This window comes from Lytechinus pictus, chromosome 2 (assembly GCF_037042905.1).
Source record: "Lytechinus pictus isolate F3 Inbred chromosome 2, Lp3.0, whole genome shotgun sequence".
Classification (NCBI taxonomy): Eukaryota; Metazoa; Echinodermata; class Echinoidea; order Temnopleuroida; family Toxopneustidae; genus Lytechinus; species Lytechinus pictus.
In genome coordinates, this window is record NC_087246.1 from 14455148 (window position 1) to 14461147 (window position 6000).

Sequence of the window (6000 nt, forward strand, 5' to 3'; positions counted from 1 at the left end):
TAACTTACCATACGTTGCCAAGAACTCAAAGTCAATGTTTGCTGTGGTTCATCCTAGGCAATGGTAAGAAAGAAAATTATGAAGATGATGAATGGAAAAATTGGTAAACGGAGAACACATGAGAGATTTGGATATGCTATAATAGAGCAGAATTTAAATGAGAAAAAAAAGATGAAAAAACTCGTAAGAAGAAGGAAGAGGAGGTGGAAAAGAAGGAGAAGGGGAAGGAACAAAATTTAAAAAGAAAGTCAAGTAGCAAATTGAAGAGAAAATGAAAGAGAAAAAATGAAAACAGATAAAACAAATGAAAATGAAAATGTGTAGGAATGGGGGAAGTAGAAAATGAATGTTACTTACAAAATCTATTATTTGTGAGACAAGTAGTCTGTGATAGACGACGATCGGTTGTGAAAGGTTAACGACAGGTCGAAGGGCAGGCGAACCGTATGTATCCAAAAGCTCCTGGTAAAGATTCTTCGACGGATTTCTCATTACGTCTTCAAAGGCTGGTGGGTGGGTGGGGAAAAGAAGATCCGAATTTATATCAATTGTATTTTAGTTTCTGTAGGGAGGAGGATTTGCGCGCGTATATGTTTGTATGGATTAAACTGAATTAATATATATATCTAATACAAAATTTGTCGCAAATACTAATTGATTTATTCAAAATTTGATTACGAATATTCATTACAACTGAATCGTTTCATAATGAATTGAATAGTTATCTTTAATCCATTTAAATTTCAAATCGCTCATTTTTCCAATTCTTGTTAATGATTTTCTGGCTAAACATACGTATTTTCATTTTAGGAGAAAGGATTTTAATTTTCATTAATTCTTACAGATTTGTATCTATCTATCCATATTTCATTGATTTTTTCTATTTTTTTTTTTTGGGGGGGGACAAATGCTTAGTTACCTTTATAAAATCCATTTTCACTAGGTGTTTCAAATTGAATTATTGCATCATCATTGAATTACCTTCAGTCCATTCAATTTCAAATAATTCATATTTCCGATTTACTTAAACAACCTTATCAGCTCAAGGAATTAATTGTTTTGTATTTAACAAAGCATCGTTGGCGTCAATAAATTCTGTAATTCATATTCTCTTTAGTATTTTACTACCTTGCCGGCCAGTCTTCTTCTCATGCTGTCATGTTTTGTAACTTCTTCTATTTGTCTTTTTTCTGTATACCCATGCAATTTGTAAACTCATGTCAGCCCTTGGTTGAAGTAACTGTATCATTATTTTTTATGTTTTTTTTTAATATTGAATTTAGTGTGTCAAAAACACCTGGGCCTCAAATATAGGGCAAGAAATTCAATGAGAAATTGAGCCAATCAGATCATATTCACAGCGGTGATTAAGTGCTACCAGCAAATAAGATAATACTCAGGCAACCTATATTCAAATATGTCAGGCTCGTTTTCATTCTTTATCATGCGTTACATTCCTGTAATGGCTGTAACATGAGAGAATTTATTTTGGTGAACTCTGTTACGTGTTGAATTGCCAAATCAAAAATCAATAAGATAGTATTAACAATCATAATTACTAACCATGACTCATATTTTACTTAAAACAACATTTATCAATATAGTTTTGCAACATTCGACCCAGTTCAGGTAATGGTATCAAATAACACAGTGGTCATTTAACCACCATCTGACTTCGGGTCACCTTTATATAGGACTACTACGTGGTTAAACATTCATATGTAGTGTTTTGAATGTGGGCAATGATAATGTAAAACGCAGGTGTGATATATTTGGAATGCACTCGAAAGGCATCTATTATTTTCATTATTGTTGAAATACTACACAATACTTGAATCAGGATGGGTACATTACTCGTGACACTGTATAAAAAACAATATTCGATTAAAAATTATACATTGACTCTTTACTTGACACATATATGAACTGAACAACATGGTCGTTACGCCTCCCCGCCCCCTGCCATCGACCACCTGTATATTAGATTTATGTGTCATGAACCCTACTCAAAGAATGAACGGTATTCTCCTGTTATGTATGGAATGCAGTTCAATTATTAATCAACACTGTTCTGAATAGATCAGAATCAAATTACTTCGAATACATTTAATTATTGATTTGAGCCTAATAAATTTCATTGTTAATGATCCATCAAAAAACGGCAGAAAGCAATTCATAGTAGGCTTGATAAAATTTTATTGAATGCGAGAAATATGTCTTACCTCTGCATAATGGAGTTAGGTTAAGAAACGTCCACAAGACACAGGCGATAGCTATAATAGGGAGTCGACATGGGAATCGTTCCATTCCGTTCAGATGCTTTCCGTCACAAGCCAGGATAAAAACACATACCCGATTGCAAATTAAATTCTTCTGTTCAGCAATGTGTCAATGTGTTGAAATAATACTCGAGTCGTTAAATATCATGACTTAATGGAAAGTATGTTGTTGTTTTTTTTTCAGATACTGAGCACAATTCGAAGAGCCTCTGTGTGGTTACATTTATTATTCACAACAATGACCTGTAATAAGTATGCACAATTGAAAGAGTATCTGATGAGAAGAGGGTGATGGATCAGAGTGGGATTAGGGGGCGCTATTGGTATAAAGTACCGGTAAGATGTTGAGTTGATCAGTGATCGATGAAGTGATCTACAGATGTTACCTGTCCGCCAGAGAATAGCCTTGGAAAGGATTCTTCTATTAATCAAGAACATGAACCAACAGTGTCAAGGGTACAGCAGTGACTTACCAGTTTATCTATCTCAGATTTGCCTGACTTGTCAGCTTGACGCAATTCATTTCATTTTAATTTCTTTCACTACTGTTGCTGCTGAGCTATCAAACAATCAACCAAAAAAGTCATACAAAATCAAAGAGATCGGAAGAAACTATAGTTATTATGAACATTCAATTCGTTATCTTGTTCTCAAATTATATTTTAAAAAAGAAATTATAATTTATATTAATCTATAACCCAAGCATGGTAAGTAAATGAATCAATCCATTCTTTGCACACTTAAAATGTTGGGCAACATACTGTCAAAGAGTTGTAGCTACTGTAGATACTGTCCACTGTGTTTGGTAATGTATGTTGGTAAATATATATATATATATATATATATATATATTCTGGGCAATTATTATCCAATTGGGCAAATTTATTATCCATTTATTAGTTTTATTACCCAATTTGGGCAGATTTTAACCAATCGTTGTGTGGGCAGTATGTTGCCCAGTGTTTGTTAAAGGCTGGGCATTTTTGGCCCAACTAATTTAAAGGACAAGTCCACCCCATCAAAAAGTTGATTTGAATAAAAAGACAAAAATTGAACAAGCATAACACCGAAAATTTCATCAAAATCGGATGTAAAATAAAGAAAGTTACGACATTTTAAAGTTTCACTTAATTTCACAAAACAGGTATGCACATCCTGGTCGGTATGCAAATGAGGAGACTGATGACGTCATCCACTCACTATTTCTTTCGAATTTTATTATATGAAATATGAAATATTCTAATTTTCTCCACATTGTCAAGTGAAACAGCGATTTATTCCTCCCTGAACATGTGGAATTAGGGTTGTGTAATACTATTTGGTTCAGTCAAGTTGAACCTAATTGTCAAATCTGTAAAAAATGAAATATTGTATAATTCAAACAATAAAATACAAAAGAAATAGTGAGTGATGGACATCATCGACTAACTCATTTGCATGTCACTGAGTTGTGCATTTAACTGTTTTGTGAAAAGTAAGCAAAACTTTAGGATGTCATAACTTTCTTATTTTACATCCGATTTTGATCAAATTTTCAGCATTATGCTAGTTTGATTTTTATCTATTTATTCAAATCAACATTTTATGGGTTGGACTTGACCTTTAAGAGTGTGAGACTACAATCATTCACCCGTGAACAAAAAAATGGGACAAGGAGATTACTGTGACCTTTAATGACCTAGCTAACCATAAATCATTAATCATAAATTCTCATTACTTTAATACATGTAATTATAATCAAACGATTTTCTACTTGTCCCCGTTATACTTTCCATATTTCATTTCTGGAGCGCATTGTGGAAACGATTGATCGACTGAATCTAAAAGACATATTTCGAGATCCGTAATAGATAGGTATTTCCTTATTGCCAAATCGACATGGCTGAACTACTGCCAGAAAGTGAGAGCAAATGCATTTCCTTGTTGTTCAAGTAAATCGGCATGGCTGACATATCGCCAGAAAATGAGACCAAACTTATTTCCTTCTTGTTAAAGTTAATCGACATGGCTGACGTATTGCCACAAAGTGAGAGCAATATGTATCCCTTATTCATGGAAAACAAATCCGTCATGAATATTTATGTGCATCTAAATCTGATATGACGTATAAAATGTAAAGTAAATAATTTCCTTACCTCGTTACCTCGTTTTGATTTCAATTATGATCTAAAAATATCTAATCTTTAGAGATTTATAAACCGTTCCCATTAACGAACGATAATGAATTACTGAGAAAAATTTTTTATGAGACTCTCCCATTAGCTATTGCAGGACCTCGATTATTATCAGCATGGCATAGGTCCATGTTATCAGGCAACATTTTCTTATTTTTTATCGATCTTGATATGTTTTGATATCATTGGACTGGCAACTTTAAAAAATATTTCATAAATTTGAAACCACTCGCGATTTACATCTCCTATGATGCATTAGGAAATATTTCAAATTTTGATTGTAAAATAACCAAACCATGCCTCCTGTTTTGCGACCCCCCCCCCCGAAATTTCAAAAAACCCCATGACAATTTTTGTCGTTTCACTCTCTCGCTTTCGAGTTTCTTCGTACATTTTTATGCGTCGTGCCCCAAGAAAAAAAAATTTCAAAACAATAATCTGGACTTTTTAGAGAAGGCGCAATCAGTGGTCCAGTGGATGATTGCACTGACTCTGTGTCAGAAAAAGAATGTTTTCCGAGGTGCACCTAGTTTGTTGTGCTCAAAATGTAGGCATATATTAGCTGGTGTAAAGCGATCCATATCGTTCATTGTTGTAGGGCCATGTACCTCGAAGAACCCACGAACTCGAACTAAACCAACCTCCCTTGTGTGATTTGTTCAAATCCAATTTATTTTCAAAATTGCCTATTACTTGGATGCTGATACGTAAGGTTAAGCATCCGAGTGTACGTTCTATTATAAAAACAAAACTACTGACATGGTGAATCAAATTTGATGTTGAGTCACTGGCTGATCTAGGGGGTGGCAAAGCCGGTCCGTGCCCCCCTCCCCTCTGAGATGCACAATTAAAATTTGAAAAAATGTCGTTAAAACAGAAGTGTGCCCCCCCTTTTTTTTTAAGTGAAGACCTTTTATTTTTTATTTTTATTTTTATTTTATTTTTTTGCTTGTCTATTTTTTTTCGTCGACGAAATGTCCTAATTTTTGGTTGAAAACCTTTTTTTGTTTTGTTTTTGCTTGTCAAATTTTTCCTTGGGAAATTGCGCCCCCCCCCCCCCCCATTTTTTAGAAAATTCTGGATCCGCCCCTGATTTTTAGTGGTCAGTTTTTTTTATATTGATTTATATACATTGATAATGAGATTTTCGTCAACATTCAAGAGAAAATTTTCTCGTCTCTTCTTCATTAAATAAAAGAGACAAAATGTCTTAACATGCTTAATGGAATAAGAAAGCAAAGTGATGAAAGTTAAATGGCGAAAGAGAAGTGAAAGAGGCAAGACAGAATTAACTAATACAGATAATAAATGGAAGTAAGAAAAAATAATGAGAATAGAGTAAGAGAGAAAGAACAGTAGGCCAATGTGTGCTATCAGGTAACGCACTCTTAATTAATGAATGGTGCCAGTGTGATATAGCCATTAAGGTCAACCCTATAATACGGTCCGTCCCTAAAAGTGTTGTTTAGACTTTAATAGCTACTAATACCAACCGCACCGCAAGTTCCATATACATGTTTCAGATTGATTGCAATTATATTGCATGT

General features: G+C 33.8%; 1 long non-coding RNA gene across 1 annotated transcript; it reads right to left on the reverse strand.

Annotated features, from left to right (window-relative positions):
* Window positions 1–7: 7 nt before the first annotated feature.
* Window positions 8–2502, reverse strand: LOC129284271 (uncharacterized). The gene is made up of 3 exons (XR_010292734.1): window positions 2223–2502; window positions 358–506; window positions 8–53 (listed from the first exon to the last, which is right to left on the reverse strand). It is a non-coding gene; the product is annotated as an uncharacterized LOC129284271 (long non-coding RNA).
* Between the last annotated feature and the right edge of the window lie 3498 nt (window positions 2503–6000).